This window comes from Cyprinodon variegatus, unplaced genomic scaffold (assembly GCF_000732505.1).
Source record: "Cyprinodon variegatus isolate N-32 unplaced genomic scaffold, C_variegatus-1.0 Scaffold184, whole genome shotgun sequence".
NCBI lineage: Eukaryota > Metazoa > Chordata > Actinopteri > Cyprinodontiformes > Cyprinodontidae > Cyprinodon > Cyprinodon variegatus.
In genome coordinates, this window is record NW_015150637.1 from 727,260 (window position 1) to 745,908 (window position 18,649).

An 18,649-nucleotide genomic window follows, 5' to 3' on the forward strand; every position below is an offset into this window, starting at 1 on the left:
GAATAGAGAATTAAAGTTGCATTTCCAACAGTAATGTAACCAAAAATATGAATAAATTATGTGGTTAATGTCTGTAACCCAGCAGGTGTAACAAGGACGTACTGTAGCAGGAAATGTTCAACCTTTACAAACTGAATTAAAAGACATTCACTGGCTTAATGCAATATGCAGTGTATATTATGTAAGAACTTTAACCTTATGTCTTTATATGAAAAAGATATGCAGCAAAAATTTATATTTTTCTGTACCTGAAGCTCCCTGTGAAATAGCTGTACGGGGTGTATTTACAAGTAGACATAGAAACAAGTTTAATTAACTAGGAACCTCTAAAAAGCACTAAAAAATAAGACATTATATACGTATTTATTAAGCGAAGAGCAGTGAATGTGATTGCCTTCTCTGCTTTGAAATATGTCAATAAACCTGAATATATATGAATATTTATTACTTGAAATTTAAAATGTGATACAATTATTAATTATTGCCTTCTCTGATACCTGCAGTGAGGATTTGTCACAAGGGAACACAGTGAACCTGTGGAGGCAGGAGGCTGGGTTAATTAAATTACTCTACAAATGTTTATGAAGCTTTCCTCTCTGCAAAGCTTCTTTGTAAAATATAATAGAACAAAACTTAATCTATTCAATGATTGAAGAGAAAAATAAAGACTACATGAGGACTTCAACCGCTGTCTGGGTATGGACGCCATTGTTGTGCACAGGAGGTAGACGGAGTCTCCTCGCTGCCAAAGGAGACAGATGGTGCTATGCAGAAATGATGATGGATCTGATAGGCATTTGAGCTGTATGGTAACGTGTAACAGTAAATCCCTGATAGTTTGCTTCCAGCATAAAAACAAAATAAAGTAAAAACTATTTTTTCTTGTTGTGTCACGTGAGCATTCTGTGGCTAAAATTTTACGAAGATAAATTATAGACTGGCGAAAACAGTGATCCATGAATCCATATTAAAAATGCATCTAATAAGGATTTGCTACCCAAAATCTACAGGCTCCTGCAGAAAGTGACATGCCATATCTCACATCTTTCTCATCTTAATTGTGTGACAGATGTCTTCTAGAAATCATGACACCAACAAATGTAATTTTGCGGGACAACTTTGTGGATTAACCCTAATCCTGACTTTGATTGATGAGTAACCTGAACCTAAGTTGACTGGTGAGATTTAAATGTATTAAATTTCTGTTGAAACTGACTTCCAGTGTTTAATTCTGCACATACTGTACATTTGGATGTTTAAACTTTACCTGACATCAGGCTGCATAAAAGCAATGTTATTTGAAAAGTTTACAATGCTGCATTTTGTTATAATCAGAGTCAGACATATTGTTTATGAAATCAGCCACTTTGATAGACAGCTTCTGTCTTGCAGCTCCGTAAAGACTTTTCTTCAAAGTGGTGAGCAGTTGTTCGGCTCTCTCTGCCCTCGTCAGTAAATAAATATATTCAATTATACAATATCAGCTAAGTGTGAAAAATGCCCTTTTCTTAATATTTTAATGTTCCACACACAGCTTTCCCTAAGAAAGCTTTGCATGTCTACCATCTGATTTAATTCAAGGAACAAACATTTAAATCAGGTATTTTCCTCCCAGGTTTCACAACAGCAACTATCAAATCGCTGTTGAAAAAGTTAAACTTGGACAAACTGCTCCTGCTGAAATACAGGCCTATTTCAATCCTTCTCTTCCCCCAAACCTATATGCAGAGTTTTATTGCAAAGTTCACTGTTTCAAAACCTCTACAACTGTCATTTAGAGCACAGGTCCCCAAACTTTTCTGCTGGTGATGCACAAAATAATACCAGCGCAAATAAGTCAAAACAAGGGAGACCCATATAGCCAGCGGCTGGCTAGCACAAGTGATAAGTGACCCGTCCTGCAAACAGGAACCCTGGGCTTGTATCCCAGCTGGGGGGGAATGAGTTGCCGGTGTGGGTCCTTCACGCTAATGCCTGCTTTGGTGAGTGGCGGCCTAGTGGTTTGAGCATTGCGCTTGGAATCCTGAGGTTCTCCCACAGATTGCCACTCTGTGTCCCTGAGCAAGACCCTTAACCCCCACACTGGTCCCCGGGTGCTGCACAATGACAGCCCCCTGCTCCCCAACAGTAGGTATAAATGCAGAGAGGTAATTTTGTTGCTCTGTACTTGTGATAGTGTAATGACAATAAAAACAATGGATAACACTTCTCAATGACTATAAAACAGGACCTAAGGTTTCACAGCAATTTAATCTTGACCAGACAGAGGAGTTCGGATCCACAGCACTGGGCTCCTATTGCCATCGTGGGGGAAATGAATGAGGAATGATCCTAGAGTAAAGGTTACAACAGTTTCTGATGGATCAGCAGGGACACACCCTGTCAAAGCAATACACATCCACATCCATTGTTTGTAGAGGAGAGTCATAACTGGGAGTTATCGGTCACACTGTAAAAATAGAATAGACTACAAGGTTTATTCATATGAACATGCTGTACCAAGATAACTGACAGCTTCTCTAAGTATGTAAAAACTCTGACCGGCACAATCTTAATGAATATTTGTTTATGTGCCAATTAACTGTTTTCAACAGCTGAGCAACCTGCAACCTATCACCTCTAACAGTAAAAATATGTGACTGATTGCCCCGTAACTTTGAACCTCTGGCTGCATCCCTGCTGGCTGTGCAGGAGGCTTCACTACTTCAGCTTCTGGATGTAGCATCTGTTCACAGCCATTTTCACATGTATAAGAGTGTGAGTGTAAACACTGAGCTTGGGGGAGCGGCCAGTTACAGCCTCTTAAGAAAAAAAAGAACAGAGCCATTAAGCAGTCATTTCTGAAAGGTGGTGCAATGTGCTTTTTTTTTTTTGCAATGTCCTTTTTTCATGTACAGCACTTTGAATTGTCTTGCCTCTAAAATTTGCTATTTAAACAAGCTTGCCTTGCCTTGCCTCGAAATAATCAAGGCAAGGCCTTGTTACTTGAGACTGATTTTGTGCAAAAGAAAAATATAAGTCGTATATAAGGCCTAAGACCTATCCCAGTTTGTTTAGAATGAATCGTAATAGGTGCCCTTTAATGTTGAGGTAAATACAGCTGAAAACATCAGGTAAGATATTACCTGAATTAGGGGTAAAGTTGTTTGGATCTGATTTATATCTTAAATTATGAACATCTTAGAAAGAACTCTTCATCGTTCAAAAATTTGAAGTGTAAAGCACAACACCAAACTGTATGAAGATATGCTCGTCAACACAAACAAACACTCTGATTAAGAAGGGAATAAGTCAGAGAAATAGCGAAGGGAACCATGATAACTGGAGAACCTGCAGAAACTTTCAGCTCAGGCGGTAGAATCTGTTGTTAAGAAATTGGAGGTTTTACATTCTAAATATCTGGCCTTTTAATGAGGAATTTCAAGGAGAAAAAAAGAAATAATCAAAAAATTGTGACATTCAGTCAGTCATGTGGCGAGCTCCTAAACCACGTGGAAAAAGGTGTTAAGACTAAATCATAACCCTGTTTACATACAGGGTTATGATTAGTGTGTCTCCATCAGCTGTCATCCCTTAGGGTTACGCCTAAGGGATGACTTCAATGCAGAGAGTGAATTTTGTTGATTTGTGCTTGTGACAATGTAATGGCAATAAAGTTGAATTCTTCTTCTACATGCAAATCAGTGTGTTGGCTGAAAGGGAACATCATACTGTGAAACACTGTGGTTACATCATGCTCTGAAGATCAATCATCTCTCTTTAACCCAAAAAGTCACAAAATTATTTGCTGTTTTTTATTTTTTGAATTTTAAAATCTTGTATCAAGCTTTAACGCAATTAAAATAACTACCTTTCAAAAGTGCACCTTATTCTCTAAAGCTGAGCTCCAAAGAAAAACCAAAAACATACTTCCCAGAACAAAGCTTGAAGGCAGCTTATGGCGTCTTTATTCTGACAGGAGTCCACACACACATTCAAAATATGAGCAGCTTTACTTCATACAGATACTCATAAAATACTTCTCACCCACATATTTAGTATGTTACATGTTTGAATAAAGCACCACGGGGGGCTTGTTCCATCTCTGCGCTCCTCTTCTTCCTACTAGCAAAGCAACTTCAGGCTAAGTGCTTCTCTTTAAGAGTTGGAAGTTGTTTAACAAAATCATTAGATAAATCATTGTCTGGATTAATGGTACCCGGTGTTCTGTCAGATAAGCATACTGGGTCAGACCAGTATACCCATAGTCAATACCCGTTTATCCCTTTAGTGTTGTATGAAAAATAGACTTTAAACTACCTTGATGTGCTTGTATCCCTTTAATCATGACCAAAAAATATTAAATTACTTACTCTTTAGTGTTTTTTGAAGCGCATGGCGATCTGACCTTCAATATATATTTTTTTGTACATAACTAAAGGGATGAATGCAAATCTGACGTCTTGCGCATGTGCATTGACTATAGGTAAGGTGGTCTAGCGGGTTATGTTGATCTGACAGAACACCGGCATAGACTGTCTTCCCCTTTCCAGCTAACGTGTGAGCTAACAGAAGCTATCCGGCTATTTGACCAAAACTTTTTTGTTGATGTCCTATAAGCTCAGGGTGACCTGCACAGAAACAATGTCCACAAGCGAGGACGAGGGAGGTTGAAGCACATGTTCAAAGCAAACCGCGTGCAGAGAAGGAACCTGTGGTACTCTATTTGCGCTGGTAACATGTTAAACATGCTCGTCAGACTTAATAAGCTTCTGTATGAAATAAAGCTGCTCATAGGTGTATTTATCGCATGTGCAGACTAATACTGACGCCATACAGGCTGCCTGTCTGCTCTCTAATGATGCAGCTAACAAAATAAAAACAGTAGTGATGTACTAATAGAGCTTTTCAAATAAATAATGTATCATAAGATCAGACATTCCCTGACTTAACAACACGACTTCATTATACAGGTGATATCTTTGCACTTCCTCTGCAGCTACATCTTCCTGCAGAACACTTCTAATGCAGCACAGCAGAGACAGAGAGGGGTGACATGTAAAGAGTCCCAAAGGGAAATAAAACAGCAGTATCCTGCTAAGCGAGGAAAGCTTCTTACATGAGGAGAGAGGTGACGGGGGATTTTGATGGGAATGTTCATATCTTGTTAGCAAACAACTTAGAAGATGCACAAATGTTCAGCTTCTCCTTTGCTCTTCTGCCTGCATGTGTGTTACGTTTAAAAGGAACAATAAATCATTAAACATTCATTTGGAGGCCAATGTAAATCCACAATATGATTACTGGGATAAAAGCTTTCTTAAGCCACATGTATTACTTTGCAAGGGTTTGTTGGTAAATCGGCTTTCATTATGTGGCCTTTTCTTTCTGCCTTACAAAACAGGAAAATAGGGATACAAAAATGATTTAAATAATTCCTTGTTGGGGCCAGGTCTTTGACTCCTCACACCTACTAATGAACATTTTTTATAGAGAGACCTTACATCTACAAGCACACCAGTGTTTCGATCCATTAGCTAAAAGATACACATCTATACAGATAAACCATATAGTTAGCTGTAGCTACCACTCAATGCATGTTCTATTAAATAATGCTATGGATTATTCAGTGAAGATATAATATATGAAATGGATATTTGTGATAATTCTCTGTTTGTTTTTCCTCTCTCTGCAACTGTAAAAAGACACAAAGATGTAATCTTGCGTTCTTTTTTCTGTTTGTAAGGAGCGCTGAACCTTGGACCCGATATTCAGCAGACAAACTGGAAGATTTGAAACAACTTTATTGAAATAAACAAAAAGATAGTAGCAGAAACTCTTCAGGGCGGGTTATCGGATTCTCTGCAGAGACAGGAAATCTAGGGTCAGTGATAAGAATGTTCAGCTGAAAAAGACTAGAAAAAGTCACTGACGTGGTTGAGAGTTCAGTCCAATTCAGATAGAGAAGAGCACGGGGGGAGATGTCCGCCGCTTGCGGTCGTTACCACTTCAGAGCAACAGTGTCTGTGAGGGATAATAGAAAGCGAAAGTTGAGTCCAAACCAGTTTCACAGACCAGGAGATCAGAGAGCCAAAGAGGATTCCAAGGAGAATCCAAGCCGAGGTCAGCAACATGGTCCAAGTCCGTTAACCAGCAAAGTCCATTAGGTGAGACCAAAAATCACACTGAGCAGAACAGACAGGGAAAAGGCAAACACCGAAAATCCATAGGCAAAAATACAGAGCAGAATTAACAAGACAAAACATTTTCTTTAACACTAGAGTATCTCTCTCCAAAACAGCTTGAATAATCTGGCACTGATGGCCGCCAACGGCGGTAATCAGCAGAGGGGCCAATTAGACAGGTGAGCAGAGGAAAAATGAAAAAAACCAACCATCAGTGCCAGGATTATGACATTATTGCTATAGTCGTTCCACTTATCTCTCTCCTTTTCTTTTTGGTTAAAATATTGGCAAAATATTGTCTAATATTTTTTTTTTTGGCACATGTTTATATATCTAGAGAAGCATTAAAAGCAGTACTGCTAAAATGAATTTATTGGGCTTCTCTTTGACACTAAGCTGCAAGGCAGGGAAAACAAGACTTTAAGGGTTTACAAAAATGACTCAGATTTAAATTATATATATAAAAGTCTGTTATATATATATATATAAGAAAAAAAATTTTCTATAAGTAATGCCAGTGTACTTTCTACATAGTGCATTGCAAAGACACTAAAACCTCCTTTTATAGGCAAACCACCCCAAGCGTACAAGATGTGGTTTTACTACTCAGGAGGTAATTGAAAAAAAAAAACGCCCACCAGCTAAAACTGAACAACAATGGCTCATAATCACATGAAATCAAGGTGTAGTTGACATATTGTTGATGTTGATGTATTCTTTACTTTCTCTCAACGTGTCAACTACATGTGACCGAAGGTGAAAACAAATCTGGCAGCTGCGTCCTCAAAGGACAGATTTGTCTGCTGATCACGTCATAGCACGCAGCAGTGGTCTGTTTAGTTAACATTCGGAGTGTGTTTGATTTCAGAGGCTGCATCCTCCAAGGACCCAGTGCAGGTAGACCGGGTCCTTGGAAGTCCTCATGCTAAGAAACAATCCATTAAATTTTGGATACAGGATTTTTTTAAACATTCTCTAACATTGTGAGATAGTGTGGCATATTTGGTGGAACCAGCAGTTCCCCACTAAACAAGAGGATGGCAGCAGTAAATACTCACAGCTTCAGCAACAGACTCAGAAAGTATGAAGGTAATTTACTGAAGACAAAAACACAAGAAAAGGAAAGGTTGTTGGTTTGTTAGCAGGATGAATTGAAAACTTATGAACATATTTTATGGACATGATTTACTAGAGGAGCTCTTCATGCCAGGGAACAATTCAATGAAATTAAATGAATATTTATTGAATATCCAACTTCAACGCCTTTTAACCGCATGCGAGAGCGTGTACAAGCCCATTTCTCATCCTGCACACACTGTTTAGAAGTTGCTGTTTGCATCACCCATACAAGGTTACTTTCCAAAAGAAGACTTGCTATTTTTCCACTATGTCAGACTCACCACCGCTAAGTGAACATGGGGAATAGCACATAGGCAGGCCGTATGTAAACATATAGCCAGAAAGATTGATGATTAGGAGGACCACCTATTTTGATGATCCACCTGGAAAAAGAACATCCTCCACTATACCTTTAAGGCTTCTTATAAAAACACTTAATGCAAAATGTTACATAGAAAGTCACTCTCGGAATAATCTGTGAGTATGAGAAATAGCCTAGAAAATTTGCAGGTTATAGGAATCAACTTTGTTTCTGTCAAGTTCAATTTGCATGTTGTATAAGTTAAACTAAGGCTTTGTTTTTGGTCCACGCTGTAAAGCCTCAAATCCAACGCTTTTTCTGACATTTTGAACTGAAAAAGCTTCCTAGATGGGAAGCGAAACGTCTTCAGACTTGGAAACAAAGTCCAGGGGATTGTTTTTAAACTTTTTTGGAATGACTATAACCTGGATGACTGAGAATCTTGACCAGCTTCAAAATTATTTATTGATATAATAAAATAAGAGGTCGCAGTAGCTTATTGTGATGATGCCCCATCATGTGACACTTTACAAGTTCATATGATGGGGCATCATCACTATAAATTACTTTAATTTCATTAAAAGTCTCCCTTGGTGTGCATACTTTCAAATTCAAAGACTGTCACAATTTTATGGAGGTTGGTTGAGTATCCAAATGCAGAGACCAGGAGGCACAGGTGAATCTTGCAGATTCAATGAATAACAGAGAAGCATCAAGGAAAACTCACGTTTGAAGCCAGAGGTGGAGTATATAAGGGGAACGGAACAAAGGATGGACCAATGAGTTGAATATGAAGCAGGTGTGAGTGGAAATAACTAGAAGGAAGCCAAGGGGAAATGAAACAAGCACAAGGGGGTAAGGGAAAGTAAAGACTGCTTGAATATAATGGAAAATAAACCAAAGATCAACAAAACAGAAGAACTGAAAACTAAAAACTCAGAATCCTATAAGGGGAGAACCATGACAAAAACTCTGACTTGACTCAGTTCAAGCACCTGTGAATGAGAAACCACAATTAGTTCAGAGCTGAAATTTGCCACTTGTATAGAGATAAAAAATAATTGCACATGTAAAATTTCAGCTAGATCAAACAACTGGAGCTGGGTCGGGGCATTACTTATTGAACGTACCTTGGACGTCATTTATTAGCTGTAAGCCATCATTTTTAGCATTAGTTGAATCAAACACTTTAATTTGCACCTTTACTAGTGTTGCGTCAATGCCAATTTTTGGCCCCGATACCCAATCCCTGGCTGTGCAGTATTGGCCGATACCGATACCATACCACTACCAACTGTTTGAAATTGATGTGTGTGTATATGAAGAACTGCATACTACTTGGATGTAAAATATTTGCCATCATGGCTTTGTCAAGCTGCTGCCTACCTTTGTGAAGCAGGAAAAAGACTAATAGAGAGTGAATCCAGTAGAACTTTTTATGTGACAATAGTTGAATAAACTTTTGGCTCTCAAAATGGTATCGGTGTTTCGGTACTCGCTGATACTGATACCACCATTTTGGTGCTGGATCGGGGCCCCGCTCTATACTGGTATAGGTGCAACACTAACCTTTACAATCTATTACTTCACAGTTATTGGTTTCAAGGATTGGAATTTTATTTATAGATTGTTTGTTAAAATATAATTGGAAAGAAGTTAATGGAAAGAAGCAGTTTGAAAAAGAGGTTACTTATTTTAACTTAATAACTGTGATTTAATTTAATTTCCTGTTTTGTAAGACAGATAGGAAAGGCCACACAATAAAAAGTCACAGGGAGTGTGAACAGCAAATATGAACAATGTTTTAAATTCAATTAATACAAAGAAACAGTGAGACCTATAATTTAAGCAGTGGTTCATTGTTGGACTCTTAGTGTTTAAAAATGTGAGCTATTTGCACAGAGGACAGCAAGTGTCTCTGGGAAATCCAGAGGAAAACACCAGAGCTCTGAACTCTGCTGAAAAGTTGATGGTGATGATCACACCATGTTAAGTTAACAATTAAAACCTAAGATATTTAAAAAAGAACATCACCCCCATGTCGGCAAGAGCACAATAAAATGATCTAAATAACAACGATAGATTCTGGACAGACAGGTTTATTTTGGGGTTTTATCTATAATGATCACGCCTGACATGGAGGAATGAAAAAAAGTCCTCCCTCTACTCAATATAATTCTGACATACCGTAAACCACAGTTTTATTCTACATGTGTAGATGTTAAGGTCAACACAGCTTTAAAATGATGAGACCCTTCAGCGCTTTAACATCAGCAGAGAGCCCCAGAGGCTTTCCTTGCTATAACTCAGCTCGGCCGACATCCATTTAACAAGAAATAAGACTCAGCTTAATGACACCCTGAAAGCATTTAACAGCTGATGGAGACACACTAAAAGACGGTTTCATCGATGACTCATTTTGGGTCAGAAAAGTGCTCATCTGCAGCCTTAAGTGGAATGGGTTTAACAACACTTACTTTCCTGGGATATGAGAGATGAATTCAATTATTGATTTTCTGTCCCACCCTCTCTCTCTTCAAGCTTGAAACGGTTCCAGACGATGGCTGATCATAGTGTAAAATGCACATCTAATCTATCCCAACACCACATGCCTTAAATTAACCAACTCATTAGTCAACAGCCATTAAAATCACAGACCTTTGCTTTATTGCATGGATCATTAAAAGGGTTTCACCAAGTTCTTGGAGTGTTAAAGGTATTGTGCAGGATTTTCACGATTTTTTTTCAAAGACCCGCCTTCTCCGCTTTAAAAAAAAATGCACTTACACAACCCTGTACCTGCTCCTGAGAGGGAATGACTATTAAACGCGTGCGAGAGCGTGCACAAGCTCATACAAGCTTACTGTGTCAGAACATTCGCCCTAACCCCTAAATCCCTCAATCTCTATATTGGGTGGGGATTATATCGCTGACTTTATAGTGAACTCAGTTAACTGACCGTTCGGACAGATGATCACTGCTTTTTGCTCCCCGTTAGACACATAACTCCTCCTCCACCCTACGGTGCCTGCGCCATCTTTGTTATTAGCCGCCACTGTGGGGTAGCGGCAGCCTATGGTGACAGCGGGCCACTGTGACAGCAAATCCCAGAATGCTTTGCTGTTCATATACTGTTTATTTTAGATCATATCCAAGGGAAGACATTCCATGCTTATATGGAGTCCCAGAAATTCACAAGGAAGGAACACCACTCAGACCCATTGTCAGCAGCATTAACTCAGTAACATACAACATTGCTAAACAGCTTACTAATAGTTTAGCCGCCTTGGTGGGAAACACACCTCATCACATAGGGAGTCCATATAAGCATGGAACGTCCTCCCCTGGATATAATCTAAAATAAACTGAATTGATTAATTACCTAACAAAGGACCCAAGAACTGCCCATTCCTAATGGACAGACCCATTCGTCCGGTTCAATTTGCATGTTTTCTAAGCCAAATAAAGGCTTGGTTTTTGGTCCACTCTATAAAACCTTGAACTCAACACTATCTCTGACATTTTGAATTGAAAAATTTTCCTGTATGGGAAGCGAAACGTCTTCAAACTTGGAAACAATGTCCAGTGGATTGTTTTTTTTTACCTTTTTTGGAATAACTATAATCTAGATGACTGAGAATCTTCACCACCATATATCAGAAGTAAAGTATAATGCCAAAACTATTGCAATATCATAAAAAAAAACATATTTTCCTGTAAAATCAAAAAGCTCATAACTGTAATTTGCAAGTCCCTCTAAAAAGAGATTAAAAAAATTAATACATCAGAAAAACACCACTAAGTAATGGAAGCTGTGTTTTGTGAAGTTTCGTGAGGTTTGCTGTAAATGTAAACCAAATACTCCTCTTTGGAATAAGTAATTGGAAAATTTGGAATAAACTTAAGTTGTCTCTGTATTTCTACACTGATAAGCAGTTTGGGGAAATTATCAACACATCAATGTTGGTAATCTGTTGGGGATCCATGTGAACATCCAGGCTGGACTGACCTGACCAACGCCCAGGGAAACAACGCAATATTTGGGCCTGCCCAAGGCTGTCATAATTCAAAAATATATGTTTCTCAGGAATTATTTAATATATTAATCCTTATTAGGTTATTAATTAATTTAATAAATTATAATCTAATAAAAAAATGGAGAAAACATTCAATCTTTTGAGTGAATGTTATTTTGCAAATTGTTTATTTTGGTCTTGAAAATACCAGAATTTACTAACATCTCTACGTTTGCTTAATAAAATAAAAAACAAATCAGATGATGTGATAGATCATATCTTAGAAGCCTTTTTACCAAATAGAATATTTTGCACCACCTTTATTTTTTTTTTTTTATTAAAATATGTTATTAGTCCTTTTTTTTAGCCAGTCCAGCACTGTGTAAAACTGACAACTTCTTTATTCTCAGTAACAAAATTACATCAATAGAGTTTAATTGAAAAACAGATCCCGAATTCAAACATGAATACATTTTATAGTTCAAGTATATCATTATTAAGTCATTTCTAGAACGTTTGTTAATAAAAAGGTTCCAGACTTCCATTCTCTAAAAGATGCTTTGAAATTGAGTCGGGCGGAGCAGATCTCCCTGGTGGGAGAGATCTGGGCCTCAGGTGAAGACAGCTGTCACCCTGATCTACAGCCCCCAGCACGCTCAGTAATGCAGGCCAAATTGCCTGAGCTGCTCGAAATGTTGCAGTCATTGTGGAGGAAATTGGAAATCCATTCTTGTCATCACTGAACATAACTCTCTTCTTAGCAGAGCCTTGGCTCACTTAGCTCCGAGAAAGCATCGGTTGCTCTGACAGAGATACCACTGTACTGGAAACACAATAGTGGACATGGAAGAGGGAAGACAGCTCAGGTTACTCCAGTGTCTAAACACAGATATTGTTTGATTCAAATAACATAGTTACTTGTTGCAATGTTCCACATGTAGTAACTTTACACTGAAAACTTCATTCAATATATTTGATTGAGAGCAGGTGATCTACCCAGTTTAAGAAATTGTAAAGTAGAAAAAGAAGACAGAGGAAAACTGACAGCTTATTAACGATGTCAACTTTTCTATATTTTACTAACTGAAAGTCTCAAAAGGTTGTCAGGGAATATTAGTGTACAAAGAGCAAAGAAGTCTTGTTTAAATTCTGCAATAATATACATTAGGGAGGAATATACAGGATATCTCCTATCCTGGCTTCTCTTCATTGGCTTCCTGTTAAATCCATAATAGAATTTAAATCCTCCTTCTCACATATAAAGCCTTAAATGGCTAAGCTCCATCTTATATCAGAGATCTGATTGTTCCTTATGTTCCTAACAGAGCACTTCGCTCTCAATCTGCAGGTTTACTAGTGGTTCCTAGAATTTCTAAAAGTGGAATGGGAGGCAGATCTTTTAGTCATCAGGCTCCTCTCCTGTGGAACCAACTACTAGTTTTAGTTCATGAGGCAGACACCCTGTCTACTTTTAAGGATAGACTCCTTTTTGATAAAAGCTTATAGTTAGAGTGGCTCAGGTTATCCTGAGCTATCTCTATAGTTATGCTGCTACAGGCTTAGACTGCTGGAGGACATAGGGACCCCTTTTTCATCATTCTGCTTCATTCTATCTCTATTCTCCCAGTCTGCAGAATCTGTTAGTTCAATCTCTAACGTTCTGCTCTCTCTGCTTTTTCTCATAGTAGCTTCATCTGGTCTGTTCCTGTTTGACTGTGACGCCATCCTGGAGAGAAATATACCTTTGTTTCTAGATGCTGGAGATCAGCCTGTTTTTCCAGTGTAGTCCTGTTTCTCCGACTTTGACCAACTGGATGTGCTCTCTTCATCCTCTGACATGGGAGCCAGCTCGGAGCTCATCTGCCTGGCTGTTTCCTGCCTGGACGGGACGGCCTGTGGAGCTGGTTGACAGTAGACCTTAGTATCTCTGTTTCTTTCTGTATGTCTGCTTCTGTCTCCTTAAACCCCTGTTGGCCTCAGAAGGTGGCCACTTACACTGAGCCTATTTCTGATTCTCCGGCAGGTTTCCTCCTGTTAAAAGGGAGTTTTTCTCTCCACTGTCGCTACAAGCATGCTCGGTGTGAGAGATTGCATTTGAGTCAATGAGTCGATGCTATCAGCTGGTTTTCCTTAGATAGTAAACTTTGAACCAATCTGACTAAATGATCTGGTTGAATTGACTCTGTCAAGTGCCTTGAGATGACATGTTGTGAATTGATACTATATAAATAAATTGAATGGAATTTAATTTTCTGAGGAATTTTCCTCCCGAATAAAAAAAAGCCTCAGACTGAGGAAAACTTGAACAAACAACCAGAGCTACTATATAATATTTTAGAGAAATGCCTATTAATATGTTTGAACGATCCAGTCCAAATTTACATCCTAAACCAATTTAAAACCACAGAATGATGTTTAGAGACGTTAGAGAGGTATAAATACCTCTGGAAGTCACTGTGTGTCACACAGAGCCTAACAGAAACAATCAGGAATGCATCGAGGAATGTACAGGATCGTACCTGCACCGCCCTGAGGCAATCTCTGACCTTTGGAATATTCATTTACAAATATAGGCACGCTAAATAAAGATTATCTTGTCACTCTGCCATTGTGTCCTCTGGGTACCGAGCGCTCATTAAAGATGATTCCTGCCAGTAATTCTCAGTGGTTCTCAGTAGTGAGTTTTCGTAACAGATTTGCAGAAGGCAAAAGAAGCTTCAGTTTCCTGGAGCTCATCTTGACATTTGACTGCAAAGTTGTTGTTTTTTCCCAATCACAGGAACAATGTGGAACATAAGTCATTTAAAAAAATGTATTAATGAGAGCAAATCAGAGCTGCTTTAACACAGAGCGCAGATGTACAGTTTGTAATCATGTAGGTCATAGCGTGGGGCCTGAGTGCTCTCAGTGCTGCTGCATGCTGAGTGGCTCCTAACAACGCTCCCCATGGTGCTCCAGCTCCACGAGAAGCAATCAGGCTATACTCTACCTTCCCATAAGGCTGTGCTTCAACTCAAAAGGCCATCCATTATGCATCAAAATCTGCGCTACAAATCTCCTTAAACAGAACACTGTCAGGTGTGATGAAGAACAATCGGACAAGAGGAGGAAATCAAAGGAAAAACACATTCCCTGGATGAGAAATAATCCCGTTTTGCTCTCTGATGTCCTCCTTTGTTTTTCTTTGTTTGCCTTGTTATTCAGGCTGTATGTTCGCGTCTCTCGCGGGACGCCAGGCGATGCTCGAGTCATTCGTCATCCTAATTGGCTGTGTTTGGAAAGGGACTGTTGTGTTTGATAGAGAAGCTTCTCCCCTCCTTCCGGTCAAAACAGAGGGTCACTCTTCCTATCAAAGATGGATCGCTATGTAAATAAGAACAGCCACAGATGTGTTTATCCCAGCCTTTTCATATGAAACGCTTCCCTCCACAGAGGTAGTAATGCAGCACCCTTTATCTCTAAATGCCAAGAGCAAAGTCAGACTCAGCTGAGCAAGAGGCAGCAAACACAGCCTGGAGTCTTAATGGGATTACTAATGCTAAGAAGTTAAGTACTTCGAAAATCAAGTAAATCCGGTAGTTTGGTACTGTTAAATGATATGCTTAGATTCAGAATAAATTCATGGTCATGCTTTCTGAAAAGAAGCTTGAGGAGAAAATGTATTAAGGATTTCGCTACTTGCATTAGAGGCCCTTTCATTGGAGGATTACATATGAAAAATAAAATTTGGTTTAACACTGACAAAACACTGACACTTACAAAAGGGATTTTATTACTGACTTTAAAATGTAATTTGCAATTTTAAAGTATAAATCATTCTGACTTCTTGGGAATTTTAAAACAGAAGCTAAAACAAAGTAGAGCGTAATTTTGAAAGATAATACAAGCTTTATATATTTTTTAACATAAAAATCTGAAAAGTGTGAACCTGAAACAAATAAAGGGAAGATGTAAACAACAAAATATAACTTCAATTAAATAAACCTTCTGTGAATTCAAACTGTCCACTTAGGAAGCAGCATTAACTGACAATTCATTTCAAATACTCTTGTGCAAATGGAAAAGAGTGCAGGTGGAAATTATTCACAAAACAATAAAATGGTGGTTCTGCAGTTGGGGACCACAGACCACTTCTCAGTACCTATGCTTTCTGGCTGAACACTGGCTGATAACTCTTGAATGTTGGTGATGCTTTCACAATCGTGGCAGCACAAGGGGCTCAGGTAGTGCAGCGCCTGCAGGATGGCACATCGATGCTAGCTGTGGCAAGAAGGTTTGCTGCGACTGTCAGCATAGTGTCCAGAGGCTGGAGGCGCTAGCAGGAGACACACAAGTAAATCAGGAGAGGTGGAGGAGGAGGCCTCAGGAGGGCAGCAACCCAACAGCAGGACTGCTACCTCCGCCTTTGTTGTAGCAGAAGCAGGAGGAGAACTGTCAGAGCCCTGCAAATGGCCTGTAGAAGGCCTGGTTCCCTGAATCCAATTGAGCACATCTGGGACATCATCTCAATTCATCCAACAATGTCCCGTTGAACCACGTAATGTCCAGGAGTTGGTGGATGATTTAATCTAGATGTGGGAGGAGAACCCCCAGGAGACCATCCTTGTTGTAGGGATCTCATCACTGACAATAATGAGCCTCATTTTGACCTGTTTATACTACCTGTTATACTACTGAGAATTGCATAATTGTATCTTCTTGGCCGATTTATGGAACTGTCGCCGTTTCCTGAACATTTATCACATGTTGTACTTCATATGGGGCCCACCCAGATAATGTTGCTTACGGGCCTATTGATGTGTCGTTACGCCATTGCTTGTATTCTTCACTTCTACATCTACAGACAGAAATTAGAGCGAAACCTTTTTTTTTTGTCATATTTCTTTTATTCTTAATCTGTTGAATATTTCTGTATTGTTTTGTTGGCTTTTAAAGCAGTGCTCTGTGACTCTCTGCCTCTAGGAGCACAACACCTGTTTGGAGTTTTTGACAGCACTGCGCGGTCACAAAATGAAACAGCCTCCCTCCGTGTTTTTTTATCTGATAGCAGAACCTTTATATCAGAATGAGAAGCCATGGATTTACTAGTAAAGACAAAGCCAAATCCATTCACTCCAATCAGAAAACCAAAACCATAGTTAAATTTTAAATGTGTTTTTTGTGGTGTAGGAACAGATCTGCTCGGGTCCTGCTTCATGTCAGTGACGTCACGCCACATGATTGGCTGAACATTGCTACATGATTGGCTGAACGTTGCCACATGATGTAAAACATTGTGGTTTCCAAGACAATGATAATAACATTACACAGCATCAGCGTGCCGAGTTGGCAGCATCTGTGGTGTTTAATGACCTATTAAGTTTTACCTGATCGATAACAAAACTGAAAATAAATCTGTTTATGGTAAACAAAGTAACTGTTAGACCATGATATGAAGGGGGAGAGCTGGGTAGCGCTGTGGCTAGCTGTGCTCAGTAGCTAACAGGTTAGCCTCTATTAGCTTGGTCAGTTAGCCATATTAAACTACACTACTTTTAAATTCGTGTCAACAAAAACCGTTAGTCTGCACCAATTGCTGTATATTGACCTGAAAAATCATCTAAAGGTCCCATATTACTCTACGTTTGAAAATAAAAAATATTAACAATAAGGCCCCATGAGCATTCTTTTGCCATTTGTGCGACTTTTACAGCTGTTTTTTGTATCTCTGCTTCTTTCTCCTTGAACCCCAGTCGGCCTCAGCAGATGGCCGCTCGCACTGAGCCTGGTTCTGCTGGAGGTTTCATCCTGTTAAAAGGGACTTTTTCCTCTCCACTGTCGCTACGAACATGCTTAGTATGAAGAATTGCCTTTGAGTCAATGAGTTGATGCAATGAACCGGGTTTCCTTAGATAGAAATCTTTGAATCAATTTGACTGTATGATCTGGTGAACTGGAAAGTGCTTTGAGATGACATGTGTTGTGAATTGGCTCTATAGAAATAAACTGAATTGAATTGGTATTGCGATAAATCATATCCTGACATATGGATTGTGATACATATGGTATTATTAAATCAGTCTTACTGTAAATGAATGCATACCTCTTAAATCTTTTTATACTTCTTTTATTTATTTTTGTAGTTTTTGTATTTCATCTTAATTAAAAAAAAGTGTTCTCCATTATGATATAGTTTGATTATCAGATAAAATGAAATAAAACAAATGAAATGAAAGAATTTGACAAAACTTAAATATTTTTATTCAAATGTAAAAAGTTTCAAACACACATCATTATGTGGATTAACAGTTTAAATTTGATGCTTCTGAGACTTCTGCTGTAGAGAAGATGAATGACATCCTTGAAGGGTTCTCCTGTGACTCTGGAGCTGATAGGAAGGACAAAGCCGCCCTCCCATTGATGTATGGGAAACCAGAGATATATGACAGATCCGTCTCTGTCAATCAGCTACTTTACACGGTAAGCGTCACTCTTGTAACGGCCCATTTGTCACTTCATCTAATCTCATCACATCTTCCATTTCCTCCCATCCCTTCCTGTCAGATGGACATTTAATAGCACTCACTGGCCATCATTCACATTAATGAGCATTATCCAAGGAATCACTGCCCCTTTTACAAATTCACTGAATCTCATTTAACCAGAAAGATTATGAATTCACCTAGGTAAAAGAAAAATCTTTAAAAGTGGTTCCTTGTACCTCTGCAGGGACAAAGGAGAACAGTGATTTGATTTATAAGCTGCAGTCGTTCACATTATACACCTCTAAAGCCAGGCTGGGTGGACATGATGAACAATCCTGCCACACCATCATGTTTACTGCATGTATGCAGCACTGCAACAGAATCAGTACAGCTGAGGCTGAAATATAGCAGCAATGACCCAATACTAACATTACTTAAAGCATGGGTCTTCAACATTTTCCAGGACAAGGACCCCCAAACTGATGGCGAAATGGAGCGAGGACCCCCTAATTATATATATTGAATTAAATTGTGTTATATCAAACTGGTCCTATAGTCCCTCTATTACAGATGGAGTAATGTAAC